Genomic DNA, 15,941 nt, shown 5'->3' with positions numbered 1-15,941 from the left:
AGTTGATCTAAAAAAAAAATGATTTCTAGGGGAGTACCCCTTTAAGGACACATTCTCAGCACCCTTAATCCCCATCACTTCATTCAGATCCTGATAATGCTTATGACGCACATTTTAGCCTTACAGTCTCCTATTTATTCTTTTATTCATGCTGAAATTACCATTCCTTCTTTTAGAGGCACTTTATGATGTATGTCATATAATACAAATATCAATATTTTCGTGTTTTATGTGCGAAATACTGATACATTGATATTTTATATAGCAACACACATATTGTTCTGCCTTAGCAACTGACTTTATTATAATTTATTCTGTTACAAATTCAATATGGACTATAGAGAAACATAGAAATCAATTATTTGAAACTTAAAGCTTAGAGAGCAATTACTAAACATACATTGTAAGATATTTGTGGAATATATCTATATGTGAGGAAGTTCCCCTCCTTAACTCTTTAACCCCTAAAGGACTGGACCATTATTCATTTTTGCAGTTTTGTTTTTTCCTTCTCCCCTTTTCCCCCTACAGACCATATGAGGGCTTGTTTTTTTGCACCACCAATTTTACTTTGTAATGAAATCAATAATTACACCACAAAATCTATGGCAAAACAAAAAATATATATATTTGTGAGGCAAAATTGAAAAAAAAATAGATTTTGGGGGTTTTCAATTCCGTGCAGTGCACTTTTTAGTAAAAATGACACCTTATATTTATTATTTAGGTCCATAGAATTAAAATGATATCCAACTAATATAGTTCCAACTATATATTTTGTTTTACTTCTTTTAAAAAAATTATAACTTTTAACAAAAATTAGTACAGTGGTCCCTCAACATGCGATGGTAATCCGTTCCAAACAGACCATCGTTTGTTGAAACCATCGCATGTTGAGGGATCCGTGCAATGTAAAGTATAGGACAGTGGTCTACAACCTGCAGACCTCCAGATGTTGCAAAACTACAACACCCAGGCATGCTGGGTGTTGTAGTTTTGCAACATCTGGAGATCCGCAGGTTGAAGACCACTGGTATAGGAAGTTGTACTCACCTGTCCCCGCCGCTCCGGAGCGTCACCGCTTGTCACCGTTGCCCGGGATGTCGCCGTCCATCGCTGTCGCCGTGTCCCCGAGCTGTCCCCGACACTCCGGCAAGGCCTCTGCTTCCCCAGCATCCGCGCTCTCCGTCACCGCCATCACGTCGCTACGCACGCCGTTCCTATTAGATGACGGGACGCGTGTGCAGCGACGTGATCACGTCAATGGAGAGCGCCGACAATGCAGGGGTTCCTGAAGAGGACGCGAGGGAGCCCCGAGGACAGGTAAGTGATCGTCAGAGGACCACACGGGGCACCAAAAATGGCTATTCGCTGCCGGATAGCCGTTTATGTGATGGCCCCGACCTACAAAAGCATCGTATGTTGATGCTGCCTTCAACATGCGATGGCCTCTGAGAGGCCATCGCATGTTGAAATTATTGTATGTCGGGGCTGTTAGGTTCGACCCCAAAGGTCGAGACGTCTTCTGTCGGAGGATTCCCAATTAGTGCGTGGAAGGCTTGTAAGGGGCTGCAGTCACCCTACCTTCCTCCCAATGCCACCCTGCCACTCAAATCAAGACATAGACACAAGTGCTGTCTCTAAGCCTAGGGCAGTACAAGTCTGACCCTCTTCTCAAGTGTATTTTCTTATATACTTGATTTTCAATATGCCATGCGCAATAAACTTTACACAGGAAACTATAAATCATTTGCATAGTCAGCAGAAACTTGGATACAAAGATACATAGCTTAAGCTGAAATATAATGAACCATTGTTTCAAGGACACATCTGTGGTAGAAAAAGATAAAAGTTCTGCATCCTGCGTCCTTGAAGATAAGACACCAAGTTTCTTGTCCATAAATTCAAGAATTATGTTGAAAAGACAAAAATGATAGAATGCAGTCACTTAGACCGAGAATATGGAGTCTCTAGAAGACAAAATGGAGTCTCTTCTACCCAATTCCATCAGGGCCATCATAGGTCGAGGGATCACTGTATGTTTAAAATTGTCCTCTTCTGACCCCTTTTATTTTCCCGTTTTTCCGGGATGTGTAAGGGTTCACTTTTTGCACCGTCATCTGTAGTTTTTATTGTTTCTTTTAGTTTTTATCAATATTTTTGTTTTATGAGACTTTTTGATCACTGTATATACATTTTTTAGGTTATACAAATAACCAAAAATATGCAATTCTGGACTTTGGTATTAAAGTAACGGTTAACCCCTTAACGACGCAGGACGTATATTTACGTCCTGCACCGGCTCCCGCGATATGAAGCGGGATCGCGCCGCGATCCCGTATCATATCGCGTGGGTCCCGGCGCTAATCAACGGCCGGGACCCGCGGCTAATACCAGACATCGCCGATCGCGGCGATGTGCGGTATTAACCCTTTAGAAGCGGCGGTCAAAGCTGACCGCCGCTTCTAAAGTGAAACTGAAAGTATCCCAGCTGCTCAGTCGGGCTGTTCGGGACCGCCGCGGTGAAATCGCGGCATCCCGAACAGCTGATCGGACACCGGGAGGGCTCTTACCTGCCTCCTCGGTGTCCGATCGGCGAATGACTGCTCCGTGCCTGAGATCCAGGCAGGAGCAGTCAAGCGCCGATAATGCTGATCACAGGCGTGTTAATACACGCCTGTGATCAGGATGAGAGATCAGTGTGTGCAGTGTTATAGGTCCCTATGGGACCTATAACACTGCAAAAAAAAAAGTTAAAAAAAAGTGTTAATAAAGGTCATTTAACCCCTTCCCTAATAAAAGTTTGAATCACCCCCCTTTTCCCATAAAAAAAATAAAACAGTGTAAAAAAAAATAAAAATAAACATATGTGGTATCGCCGCGTGTGTAAATGTCCGAACTATAAAAATATATCATTAATTAAGCCGTACGGTCAATGGCATACGCGCAAAAAAATTCCAAAGTCCAAAAAAGCGTATTTTGGTAACTTTTTATAACATTAAAAAATGACTAAAAAGTGATCAAAATGTCAGATCAAAACAAAAATCATACCAATAAAAACTTCAGATCACGGCGCAAAAAATGAGTCCTCATACCGCCCCGTACGTGGAAAAATAAAAAAGTTATAGGGGTCAGAAGATGACATTTTTAAACTTATAAATTTTCCTGCATGTAGTTAGGATTTTTTCCAGAAGTGCGACAAAATCAAACCTATATAAGTAGGGTATCATTTTAACCGTATGGACTTACAGAATAATGATAAGGTGTAATTTTTACCGAAATATGCACTGCGTAGAAACGGAAGCCCCCAAAAGTTACAAAATGGCGTTTTTTTTCGATTTTGTCGCACAATGATTTTTTTTTCCGTTTCGCCGTGCATTTTTCAGTAAAATGACTAATGTCACTGCAAAGTAGAATTGGCGACGCAAAAAATAAGCCATAATATGGATTTTTAGGTGGAAAATTGAAAGGGTTATGATTTTTAAAAGGTAAGGAGGAAAAAACGAAAGTGCAAAAACGGAAAAACCCTGAGTCCTTTAGGGGTTAAAGAGCACCTATCACCAAATAAAACTTTTAATATAGTGTTATTTGTGTAATTAGCAGACACATTCCCTTTCACTTGCTTTTAAAATTGTCAACATAAATATGTTTAAAATTTTATATGAAAAACGACCACTAGGTGGTTCTGTTCTGTTCCCTGCCACAATTAATACATTGAGTTTGGTTTGATAGCAACACAGATTTGAACATGCACAGAGGCTATGGTCTTCTATTCATCACAATGCTGCAACGATGTGAGGGTGGAAGTGGTCCCCCAGCAGGCTGCTGGGAAACACCCACTTTCTCCTGCTGGGAAATTGCAAGGAGAAAGGTAAGATAAAGAGCTTTTTAAAGCTCTAAAAAAAATGTAAGGGCAGAAGGTGAATTTTTATGCGCATGCGCAATATGCGCACTATGCAAATGATGCAAATTTCTGGCTCCTTGTCATGTGACACGTGGCGTGGACTTCCTGGCCGCATTGGAGACAATGGCGGCAGGTACACTCGGTATGCAGCACACAGGAACTTTTTAATGTAACATTACATTTTTATAGTTCGAAAATTTACGCAGCTATACCACATATGTTTCTGTTTATTTTTACATAGTTTAAATTTATTAATGAGAAAAGGGGGTGATTCCACCTTTTATTATGAAAGGGGTTAAATCACTTTAATTAACTTATTTTAAACTTTTATTTACACAATTTTATAGTCCCTGTAGGGGACCATTACATGCAATCTTCAGATTGCATATACTGTTTAATGCTATGCCATAGCATAGCATTGATGAGTGTTATTGGTGCTCTGCTGCTCCAGCCTGCCATGGCTGGCTGGAGCATCAGATCATGGATCGCACAGCGAAGAAGCAGGTAAGGGCCCTCCTGATGTCCCCTCAGCTGATCGGGACACAGCGGTTGTCCTGATCAGCCCTGCTGAGCAGCCGGGATCAACTTTGATATATCAACTCAGATATATCCATCATGGGGCAAGTAAGGGCATGTGGAGATGGCATAAGAGACGAGCTCTCTCCATACCAAGTAGCTGAGCATAGTGTTCAGGAAACCCACTCCCTACACCTGTTTCATGCTGTTCGGGATTAAACAAATTAACTTTTTTTTTTCTTTTAAAGTGTACCTGTCATCAACAAAAACTTTTTATACAATGTAGATAATAACTATATATATATATATATATATATATATATATATATATATATATGTATATATATATATATATATATATATATATATATATATGCATTTGAAATATACATTGGTTACAATTTTTTTATATTTTTGGGTGAAAAAATGCTGTCTCTGCAGCTATTGCATGTAAGGAGTCCAAATACAAGAAATGAGGGCAGGACAAGAGGGCTCTGTGCAGGCTCCTGGCTTGTCAATCATCCTGATGTGTGAGAACATAACTTGTCACAGAGCCTCAGTGTACAGAGCCCTGCTTGTCCTCAGTGTACAGAGCCCTGAATGTCCTCAGTGTACAGAGCCCTGCTTGTCCTCAGTGCACAGAGCCCTGCTTGTCCTCAGTGTATGGAGCCCTGCTTGTCCTCAGTGCACAGAACCCTGCTTGTCCTCAGCGCACAGAGCCCTGCATGTCCTCAGCGTACAGAGCCCTGCTTGTCCTCAGCGCACAGGGCCCTGCTTCTCCTCAGCATACAGAGCCCTGCTTGTCCTCAGTGCACAGAGCCCTGCTTGTCCTCAGTGTACAGAGCCCTGCTTGTCCTGAGTGTACAGAGCCCTGCTTATCCTCAGTGTACAGAGCCCTGCTTGTCCTCAGGGTTCAGAGCCCTGCTTGTCCTCAGTGTACAGATCCCTGCTTGTCCTCAGTGTACAGATCCCTGCTTGTCCTCAGTGTACAGAGCCCTGCTTGTCCTCAGTGTACAGAGCCCTCCTTGTCCTCAGTGTACAGAGCCCTGCTTGACCTCAGTGTACAGAGCCCATCTTATCCTCAGTGTACAGAGCCCTGCTTCTCCTCAGTGTACAGAGCCCTGCTTGTCCTCACTGTACAGAGTCCTGCTTGTCCTCAGTGTACAGAGCTCTGCTTGTCCTCAGTACAGAGCCCAGATTTTCCCCAGTGTACAGATCCCTGCTTGTCTTTAGTGTACAGAGCCCTGCTTGTCCTCAGTGTACAGAGCCCTGCTTGTCCTCAGTGTACATAGCCCTCCTTCTCCTCAGTGTACAGAGCCCTGCTTGTCCTCAGTGGACAGAGCCCTGCTTGTCGTCAGTGTACAGAGCCCGCCTTGTCCTCATTGTACAGAGCCCGCCTTGTCCTCAGTGTACAGAGCCCTGCTTGTCCTCAGTGCACAGAGCCCTGTTTGTCCTCAGTGCACATAGCCCTGCTTGTCCTCAGTTTACAGAGCCCTGTGTGGTGTCCCGGCACCGTATTTCATACGGTGCCTTAGTTATTAGTCCTTAAAGTTAGAGTCCCTAGGACTGTCGGGGTTCGCTTCCCTAATTAACCCCTAGTCACCCCTTAGTAACGTGATATTTATAAATACTATCTATGTAAATATATGTATATGGTGTTACTCACGTGTTGTAGCGTTGCAGGATCTGCGGGTCATGTGACACGGTTCAAAACTCTATGGTTTGCTAAAGCACCTTTGGTTGTTCTTGTCAGGTTATCACCCACAATCCATTGTAATGGTGAGTGACAGCTGACATGGACCAATCCAAAACGGCCAGCCCCTGCCCATATAAGGGAGCTGCAGCCATTTTGTCGCTCTCCTCTTCTCTCTTGGGTTGCTGACTCTGGACGAAGTAGGACCTCTGCAGCTTTCAAGACAATTACTAGGCCGAAGCCTTGCGGCCTTGGCCTGTGCTAGAGACGGATAGTTCTTGTTACTCCCCATTATCTCCGCAAGATCTCTGGCCCTAATCCAACCCCTAAATCCAGCGGATCTATGCAAATACAATCCTCCAAATCTTAAGAAAACTTTCTGGTCCTAAGCAACTGTCAGTCACTGCTGTGCTGTCTATATAGACTCTGTTATCTGGACTGATACCGTTACTGCATGTACAGAAAATCTTCAGTAAAGTTCTTGCAAGTTTTAAGTTCTGCACTGCTATGGACAATCCATTTATTCTACACTCACCTATCGCTCTTGGGAAGGGTGGCGATAGGCCCAGCATCATTACAGAGTTTTAACCCTCACCCTGGCGTCACGAGTGACAAGGGTTAACAGCGCCCTTTATAATTCAAGAACCTCAACACCCCAACTACCCTATACCCCCACCAGGCTATCACAAAGCCTTTTTGGCGTCTGACGAACAGGATTCAGGTGTGCACCTGCTGCTGTTGCCACTAGTGAAAATTGTACTCCCCCCAATATAGCAGACTTTATTCATGTGCTGCAAACCGCATTTCTGTGTATAAGAGCGGTGCGTATGGTGTACAGTACAAGGGGGCCACGCGAAAAGTAAGGGGGGAGGCGAAAATTTATTCGTAGCAAGAATGTGTAAACTGCGCAATGAGTACATGCTACGATCCTCTGGTCCGGTCAGCACAGGAAGGGTTAATCTGCTGCCACTGTTCACAGGTACACTAATCTTCTCTCTTCTCTTTATTAGGTGTGTGAGATGCTCTACCTGGCCAGTAGATGTTCTTGCGAGCTTAAAATTAAACACGTATTTCTAAAGGTAACCTAGGTAAGGTTATACTGTTGTGTTCTAGGGGTAAGTAGCGTGTAGCCGATAGACCCTAGTAGCTAACCTTATTGGTAGAGAGCCTCAGGCAAGCCAATATACCCTTTTTGTGTACTAACAGGTGACTCATAGTGACAAAACAAAAGAAAATGTGGTGAGATTTCAAAAATGTTTAGTCAGCTTGAAACTAAAGGTATAGAGAGCTGTACTAATGTCTAGTTAGCCTCATAAATGTATAGAGAGCTATAAAAATGTATAAGGAGCTAGAAACTAATGTCTAGATAGTTTCATAATGTCTAGATAGCTTCATAATGTCTAGTAAGCTTCATAGCTGTTTAGTAATGATACTAGTCAGGTTAAAAGAACATGTCTTCAGAATGTATATAAAATGCTTATAATTTTGTCCTTGTCCTAGTCCCTCTACCTTAGGGGACAGGCGCCGGGGTCGACTTGTTTTAAGTAAGGGGGTTTGTGGTGTCCGGACACCGTATTTCATACTGTGCCTTAGTTATTAGTCCCCAAAGTTAGAGTCCCTAGGACTGTCGGGGTTTGCTTCCCTAATTAACCCCTAGTCACCTCTTAGTAACATGATATTTATAAATACTATCTATGTAAATATATATATGGTGTTACTCACTTGTTATAGCGTTGCAGGACCTGCGGGTCATGTAACACGGTTCAAAACTCTATGGTTTGCTAAATACAGTGTGATAAGGTAAACTCCCTAGTACAGGTCACCTGTCTAAACCAGGAAGAAGTATGATGCCGCCTACAAAAAATCAAAATAGACAAATCACCAGGTCCTGATGGCATTCACCCCCGTGTTCTAAAGGAATTAAGTATTGTAATAGACAGACCCCTATTTTTAATATTCAGGGACTCTACAGTGACAGGGACTGTTCCCCAGGACTGGTACATGGCAAATGTGGTGCCAATATTTAAGAAGGGGTCAAAAAGGTGACCCTGGGAATTATAGACCTGTTAGTTTAACCTCGGTTGTATGTAAATTGTTTGAGGGTTTCCTAAGAGATGCTATTTTGGAATATCTTGATAAAAATAAATCTATGACCCCGTATCAGCATGGATTTATCAGGGATCGATCCTGTCAAACTAACCTGATCAGCTTCTATGAGGAGGTGAGCTCCAGACTGGACCAGGGGCAATCGCTGGATGTCGCATATCTGGATTTTTCCAAAGCATTTCATACGGTTCCACATAAAAGATTGGTGCATAAAATGAGAAGGTTTGGGCTGGGGGAGAATGTGTGCAAGTGAATAAGTAACTGGCTCAATGATAGGAAACAGAGGGTGGTTATTAATGATACTTATTCTGATTGGGTGACTGTTACTAGTGGGGTACCACAGGGGTCCGTCTTGGGTCCTGTCCTATTTAATATATTAATTAATGACCTTGCAGAGGGGTTGAATTGTAAAGTAGCAATCTTTGCAGATGACACTAAACTCTGTAAAGCGGTAAACTCTATAGAGTACAGTGCCCTGTTACAAATGTATCTGGATAGGTTGGAGGTTTGGGCTGGGAAGTGGCAGATGAGGTTCAACACTCATAAATGTAAGGTAATGCACATGGGGAAGAAAAATCCGGGCTGGGATTATGTATTAAATGGTAGAACACTTGGGACGACTGACATGGAAAAGGACTTAGGAGTCTTAGTTAACAGTAAATTTAGCTGTAGTGACCAGTGTCGGGCAGCTGCTGCCAAGGCTAATAAAATCATGGGGTGCATCAATAGGGGCATAGATGCCGACAACAAGGAAATAATTCTACCACTGTACAAATCACTAGTCAGACCACATATAGAATACTGTGTACAGTACTGGGCACCAGTGTACAAGAAAGATATAGTGGAGCTGGAAAGGGTTCAAAGACGGGCAACCAGGGTAATACGGGGAATGGGAGGACTACAGTACCCAGAAAGATTATCAGAATTAGGGTTATTTAGTTTAGAAAAAAGAAGGCTTAGGGGAGACCTAATAACTATGTATAAATATATCAGGGGACAGTACAGAGATCTCTCCCATGACCTATTTATACCCAGGACTGTATCAATAACAAAGGGGCATCCTCTACGTCTAGAGAAAAGAAGGTTCCTACACCAGAACAGACGGGGTTCTTTACTGTAAGAGCAGTGAGACTGTGGAATTCTCTCCCGGAGGAGGTGGTCATGGTGAACTCTGTAATAGAGTTCAAAAGGGGCTGGATGCATTTTTGGAGAGTAATAACATTACTGGTTATGTATACTAGATTTATAGGGACAGAAGGTTGATCCAGGGATTTATTCTGATGCCATGTTTGGAGTCGGGAAGGAATTTTTTCCTCTAGTATGAGGATTTTTTGCCTTCCTCTGGATCAACTCAACTCAATAGGGACTTATTAGGGTTATAGGTTGAACTTGATGGAATCTGGTCTTTTTTCAACCTTATGAACTATGTTACTATGTTACCTTTGGTGTTTCTAGTCAGGTGATCACCCACAATCCATTGTAACGGTGAGTGACAGCTGATATGGACCAATCCAAAACGGCCAGCCCCTGCCAATATAAGGGAGCTGCAGCCATTTTGTCGCTCTCCTCTTCTCTCTTGGGTTGATGACTCTGGACGAGGTAGGACCTCTGCAGCTTTCAAGACAATTACTAGGCCGAAGCCTTGCGGCCTAGGCCTGTGCTAGAGACGGATAGTTCTTGCTACTCCCCACTATCTCCGCAAGATCTCTGGACCTAATCCAACCCCTAAATCCAGCGGATCTATGCAAATACAATCCTCCAAATCTTAAGAGATCTTTCTGGTCCTAAGCAACTGTCAGTCACTGCTGTGCTGTCTATATAGACTCTGTTATCTGGACTGATACCGTTACTGCATGTACAGAAAATCTTCAGTATAGTTCCTGCAAGTTTTAAGTTCTGCACTGCTGTGGACAATTCATTTATTCTACACTCGCCTATCGCTCTTGGGCAGGGTGGCGATAGGCCCAGCATCATTACAGAGTTTTAACCCTCACCCTGGCGTCATGAGTGACAAGGGTTAACAGCGCCTTTAATAATTCAAGAACCGCAACACCCCAACTACCCTATACCCCCACCAGGCTATCACACCTGCTTCTCCCCAGTGTACAGAGCCCTGCGTGTCCTCAGTGCACAGAGCCCTGCTTGTCCTCAGTGTACAGAGCCCTGCTTGTCCTGAGTGTACAGAGCCCTGCTTATCCTCAGTGTACAGAGCCCTGCTTGTCCTCAGGGTTCAGAGCCCTGCTTGTCCTCAGTGTACAGATCCCTGCTTGTCCTCAGTGTACAGATCCCTGCTTGTCCACAGTGTACAGAGCCCTGCTTGTCCTCAGTGTACAGAGCCCTCCTTGTCCTCAGTGTACAGAGCCCTGCTTGACCTCAGTGTACAGAGCCCATCTTATCCTCAGTGTACAGAGCCCTGCTTCTCCTCAGTGTACAGAGCCCTGCTTGTCCTCACTGTACAGAGTCCTGCTTGTCCTCAGTGTACAGAGCTCTGCTTGTCCTCAGTACAGAGCCCAGATTTTCCCCAGTGTACAGATCCCTGCTTGTCTTTAGTGTACAGAGCCCTGCTTGTCCTCAGTGTACAGAGCCCTGCTTGTCCTCAGTGTACATAGCCCTCCTTCTCCTCAGTGTACAGAGCCCTGCTTGTCCTCAGTGGACAGAGCCCTGCTTGTCGTCAGTGTACAGAGCCCGCCTTGTCCTCATTGTACAGAGCCCTCCTTGTCCTCAGTGTACAGAGCCCTGCTTGTCCTCAGTGCACAGAGCCCTGTTTGTCCTCAGTGCACATAGCCCTGCTTGTCCTCAGTTTACAGAGCCCTGTGTGGTGTCCCGGCACCGTATTTCATACGGTGCCTTAGTTATTAGTCCTTAAAGTTAGAGTCCCTAGGACTGTCGGGGTTCGCTTCCCTAATTAACCCCTAGTCACCCCTTAGTAACGTGATATTTATAAATACTATCTATGTAAATATATGTATATGGTGTTACTCACGTGTTGTAGCGTTGCAGGATCTGCGGGTCATGTGACAAGGTTCAAAACTCTATGGTTTGCTAAAGCACCTTTGGTTGTTCTTGTCAGGTTATCACCCAAAATCCATTGTAATGGTGAGTGACAGCTGACATGGACCAATCCAAAACGGCCAGCCCCTGCCCATATAAGGGAGCTGCAGCCATTTTGTCGCTCTCCTCTTCTCTCTTGGGTTGCTGACTCTGGACGAAGTAGGACCTCTGCAGCTTTCAAGACAATTACTAGGCCGAAGCCTTGCGGCCTTGGCCTGTGCTAGAGACGGATAGTTCTTGTTACTCCCCACTATCTCCGCAAGATCTCTGGCCCTAATCCAACCCCTAAATCCAGCGGATCTATGCAAATACAATCCTCCAAATCTTAAGAAAACTTTCTGGTCCTAAGCAACTGTCAGTCACTGCTGTGCTGTCTATATAGACTCTGTTATCTGGACTGATACCGTTACTGCATGTACAGAAAATCTTCAGTAAAGTTCCTGCAAGTTTTAAGTTCTGCACTGCTATGGACAATCCATTTATTCTACACTCACCTATCGCTCTTGGGAAGGGTGGCGATAGGCCCAGCATCATTACAGAGTTTTAACCCTCACCCTGGCGTCACGAGTGACAAGGGTTAACAGCGCCCTTTATAATTCAAGAACCTCAACACCCCAACTACCCTATACCCCCACCAGGCTATCACAAAGCCTTTTTGGCGTCTGACGAACAGGATTCAGGTGTGCACCTGCTGCTGTTGCCACTAGTGAAAATTGTACTCCCCCCAATATAGCAGACTTTATTCATGTGCTGCAAACCGCATTTCTGTGTATAAGAGCGGTGCGTATGGTGTACAGTACAAGGGGGCCACGCGAAAAGTAAGGGGGGAGGCGAAAATTTATTCGTAGCAAGAATGTGTAAACTGCGCAATGAGTACATGCTACGATCCTCTGGTCCGGTCAGCACAGGAAGGGTTAATCTGCTGCCACTGTTCACAGGTACACTAATCTTCTCTCTTCTCTTTATTAGGTGTGTGAGATGCTCTACCTGGCCAGTAGATGTTCTTGCGAGCTTAAAATTAAACACGTATTTCTAAAGGTAACCTAGGTAAGGTTATACTGTTGTGTTCTAGGGGTAAGTAGCGTGTAGCCGATAGACCCTAGTAGCTAACCTTATTGGTAGAGAGCCTCAGGCAAGCCAATATACCCTTTTTGTGTACTAACAGGTGACTCATAGTGACAAAACAAAAGAAAATGTGGTGAGATTTCAAAAATGTTTAGTCAGCTTGAAACTAAAGGTATAGAGAGCTGTACTAATGTCTAGTTAGCCTCATAAATGTATAGAGAGCTATAAAAATGTATAAGGAGCTAGAAACTAATGTCTAGATAGTTTCATAATGTCTAGATAGCTTCATAATGTCTAGTAAGCTTCATAGCTGTTTAGTAATGATACTAGTCAGGTTAAAAGAACATGTCTTCAGAATGTATATAAAATGCTTATAATTTTGTCCTTGTCCTAGTCCCTCTACCTTAGGGGACAGGCGCCGGGGTCGACTTGTTTTAAGTAAGGGGGTTTGTGGTGTCCCGACACCGTATTTCATACTGTGCCTTAGTTATTAGTCCCCAAAGTTAGAGTCCCTAGGACTGTCGGGGTTTGCTTCCCTAATTAACCCCTAGTCACCTCTTAGTAACATGATATTTATAAATACTATCTATGTAAATATATATATGGTGTTACTCACTTGTTATAGCGTTGCAGGACCTGCGGGTCATGTAACACGGTTCAAAACTCTATGGTTTGCTAAATACAGTGTGATAAGGTAAACTCCCTAGTACAGGTCACCTGTCTAAACCAGGAAGAAGTATGATGCCGCCTACAAAAAATCAAAATAGACAAATCACCAGGTCCTGATGGCATTCACCCCCGTGTTCTAAAGGAATTAAGTATTGTAATAGACAGACCCCTATTTTTAATATTCAGGGACTCTACAGTGACAGGGACTGTTCCCCAGGACTGGTACATGGCAAATGTGGTGCCAATATTTAAGAAGGGGTCAAAAAGGTGACCCTGGGAATTATAGACCTGTTAGTTTAACCTCGGTTGTATGTAAATTGTTTGAGGGTTTCCTAAGAGATGCTATTTTGGAATATCTTGATAAAAATAAATCTATGACCCCGTATCAGCATGGATTTATCAGGGATCGATCCTGTCAAACTAACCTGATCAGCTTCTATGAGGAGGTGAGCTCCAGACTGGACCAGGGGCAATCGCTGGATGTCGCATATCTGGATTTTTCCAAAGCATTTGATACGGTTCCACATAAAAGATTGGTGCATAAAATGAGAAGGTTTGGGCTGGGGGAGAATGTGTGCAAGTGAGTAAGTAACTGGCTCAATGATAGGAAACAGAGGGTGGTTATTAATGATACTTATTCTGATTGGGTGACTGTTACTAGTGGGGTACCACAGGGGTCCGTCTTGGGTCCTGTCCTATTTAATATATTAATTAATGACCTTGCAGAGGGGTTGAATTGTAAAGTAGCAATCTTTGCAGATGACACTAAACTCTGTAAAGCGGTAAACTCTATAGAGTACAGTGCCCTGTTACAAATGTATCTGGATAGGTTGGAGGTTTGGGCTGGGAAGTGGCAGATGAGGTTCAACACTGATAAATGTAAGGTAATGCACATGGGGAAGAAAAATCCGGGCTGGGATTATGTATTAAATGGGAGAACACTTGGGACGACTGACATGGAAAAGGACTTAGGAGTCTTAGTTAACAGTAAATTTAGCTGTAGTGACCAGTGTCGGGCAGCTGCTGCCAAGGCTAATAAAATCATGGGGTGCATCAATAGGGGCATAGATGCCGACAACAAGGAAATAATTCTACCACTGTACAAATCACTAGTCAGACCACATATAGAATACTGTGTACAGTACTGGGCACCAGTGTACAAGAAAGATATAGTGGAGCTGGAAAGGGTTCAAAGACGGGCAACCAGGGTAATACGGGGAATGGGAGGACTACAGTACCCAGAAAGATTATCAGAATTAGGGTTATTTAGTTTAGAAAAAAGAAGGCTTAGGGGAGACCTAATAACTATGTATAAATATATCAGGGGACAGTACAGAGATCTCTCCCATGACTTATTTATACCCAGGACTGTATCAATAACAAAGGGGCATCCTCTACGTCTAGAGAAAAGAAGGTTCCTACACCAGAACAGACGGGGGTTCTTTACTGTAAGAGCAGTGAGACTGTGGAATTCTCTCCCGGAGGAGGTGGTCATGGTGAACTCTGTAATAGAGTTCAAAAGGGGCTGGATGCATTTTTGGAGAGTAATAACATTACTGGTTATGTATACTAGATTTATAGGGACAGAAGGTTGATCCAGGGATTTATTCTGATGCCATGTTTGGAGTCGGGAAGGAATTTTTTCCTCTAGTATGAGGATTTTTTGCCTTCCTCTGGATCAACTCAACTCAATAGGGACTTATTAGGGTTATAGGTTGAACTTGATGGAATCTGGTCTTTTTTCAACCTTATGAACTATGTTACTATGTTACCTTTGGTGTTTCTAGTCAGGTGATCACCCACAATCCATTGTAACGGTGAGTGACAGCTGATATGGACCAATCCAAAACGGCCAGCCCCTGCCAATATAAGGGAGCTGCAGCCATTTTGTCGCTCTCCTCTTCTCTCTTGGGTTGATGACTCTGGACGAGGTAGGACCTCTGCAGCTTTCAAGACAATTACTAGGCCGAAGCCTTGCGGCCTAGGCCTGTGCTAGAGACGGATAGTTCTTGCTACTCCCCACTATCTCCGCAAGATCTCTGGACCTAATCCAACCCCTAAATCCAGCGGATCTATGCAAATACAATCCTCCAAATCTTAAGAGATCTTTCTGGTCCTAAGCAACTGTCAGTCACTGCTGTGCTGTCTATATAGACTCTGTTATCTGGACTGATACCGTTACTGCATGTACAGAAAATCTTCAGTATAGTTCCTGCAAGTTTTAAGTTCTGCACTGCTGTGGACAATTCATTTATTCTACACTCGCCTATCGCTCTTGGGCAGGGTGGCGATAGGCCCAGCATCATTACAGAGTTTTAACCCTCACCCTGGCGTCATGAGTGACAAGGGTTAACAGCGCCTTTAATAATTCAAGAACCGCAACACCCCAACTACCCTATACCCCCACCAGGCTATCACACCTGCTTCTCCCCAGTGTACAGAGCCCTGCGTGTCCTCAGTGTACAGAGCCCTGCTTGTCCTCAGTGTACAGAGCCCTGCCTGTCCTCAGTGTACAGAGCCCTGCCTGTCCTCAGTGTACCGAGCCCTGCTTGTCCTCAGTGTACAGAGCCCTGCTTGTCCTCAGTGTACAGAGCCCTCCTTGTCCTCAGTGTACAGAGCCCTGCTTGTCCTCAGTGTACAGAGCCCTGCTTGTCCTCAATGTACAGAGCCCTGCTTTTCCTCAGTGCACAGAGCCCTGCTTGTCCTCAGTGTACAGATCCCTGCTTGTCCTCAGTGTACAGAGCCCTGCTTGTCCTCAGTGTACAGAGCCCTGCTTGTCTTCCGTGTACAGAGCCCTGATTGTCTTCAGTGTACAGAGCCCTGCTTGTCCTCAGTGTACAGAGCCCTGTTTGTCCTCAGTGTACAGAGCCCTGCTTGTCCTCAGTGCACAGAGCCCTGCTTGCCCTCAGTGTACAGAGCCCTGCTTGTCCTCAGTGC

This window comes from Hyla sarda, chromosome 3, assembly GCF_029499605.1.
Source record: "Hyla sarda isolate aHylSar1 chromosome 3, aHylSar1.hap1, whole genome shotgun sequence".
Lineage (NCBI taxonomy): Eukaryota > Metazoa > Chordata > Amphibia > Anura > Hylidae > Hyla > Hyla sarda.
This window is presented reverse-complemented; position numbering follows the sequence as displayed.